Source organism: Frankliniella occidentalis, unplaced genomic scaffold, assembly GCF_000697945.3.
Source record: "Frankliniella occidentalis isolate FOCC.00 unplaced genomic scaffold, Focc_3.1 Scaffold39, whole genome shotgun sequence".
Taxonomy (NCBI): Eukaryota; Metazoa; Arthropoda; class Insecta; order Thysanoptera; family Thripidae; genus Frankliniella; species Frankliniella occidentalis.
This window is the reverse complement of record NW_026267169.1, coordinates 190,476-191,558: the sequence shown is the minus strand read 5'-3', so window position 1 is coordinate 191,558 and position 1,083 is coordinate 190,476. Positions and strand designations below refer to the sequence as shown.

The following is a 1,083-nucleotide window of genomic DNA, read 5'->3' as shown; positions in this document are numbered from 1 at the left end:
CGGGGTTGTTGGCACGCGTCCGCGCAAGAAGGTCTAGGTAGCGTCCAGCCGGCAGCAGGAGGAGGAGGAGGAGGAGGAGGCTGCATTTGGAGGCGTCTCCGCCCCTTGACGCGCTGCTGGCTGTCGGCTGTCGTGCGATTCACCGTCCTCATTTAAATCTGCCCGCCTCCAGCCGAGTGGCGCGGAGCGGAAATGCATCGTTCTGCCGGTCCTGCCGGCCGCTCGTCAGCCAATGACAGCGCTCCCGACCCCGCCCCCGCCGCCGGGGCCCCCGGCCAAAACACCGCAGCTCAGCGCAGCTCAGTGCAGCTCAGCGCGGCTCGGCGGCGATAGCACGCCGATAGGCCCCGGGCCCGGGTACACAGAGTGTGCCGGGAAGTGCAGTGGTGGCGCGCTGCGGGGGCGGCCGGGGCCGCGCGTATGCAGCCTGCTGCAGCCAGCGACCGCGCCGCCGCAACCCCCTCCAGGGGCCCGCGGCGAAGGGGACAGGGTGCTTGTCCTACTAAAAATGTCATGTGCAGCCCTGTAAAAGTCAAGGAAATGCCATGAACGGACAAGTAGAGCAAAACCAATGAGGACCCCTTCATAGAAACGGTGCGTGAAGCGGGAAGCATGGAATAAGTTGGCTTATTTCGAAATTGAGATTGGAATTTCAACTCCAGCACACCCGGCAAATTTCCAACAAAAAAAATGGTCCTTTGTGTCATATTTTCTGAGTTATGACCGATAGTTATGTCGACTTAACACTTACCCGCTTTTGCCTCTAAAATTTGATTAAAAAACAACTCGAACCCGAAAATTGTTTTTGTTTTGATCATGTTGGTGTTGCGCCCTGTGTTTTTCAACTTGAACGTGTACTTATATTCTGTTTCTCTTCTCGGTTCCAGGTGGGTTTGCGTCTGAAAACGACAACAGTACCATCGCACTGGACTTGTGAGTAAAATGTCACGCGGCATTCGGCGGACGCAAAGGGCGCGAGAAAGGATAAATAATACATCATTATTAAAGAATTGACCGAAAGTCATAGTTTGCCCCCCGTTGAATAGACTGTCCATCCGTGATAGCTGTCCTGCCACCCCCCCC

The 1,083-nt window shown here is 56.0% G+C and overlaps 1 protein-coding gene across 2 annotated transcripts in view; it reads left to right on the top strand.

The window, feature by feature from the left end:
* Positions 1-1,083, top strand: part of LOC113215748 (brain tumor protein) — a 50,493-nt gene that overhangs the window by 6,922 nt on the left and 42,488 nt on the right. The window contains exon 1 of one of the 2 annotated variants that reach the window (XM_052266427.1): positions 349-594. The exons of the other annotated variant lie outside the window; for it this stretch is intronic. The gene's annotated coding sequence lies outside the window, so the exon portion shown is untranslated. Of the gene's footprint in view, positions 1-348; positions 595-1,083 lie in introns of those variants that run through there. 2 annotated transcript variants of the gene reach the window in all.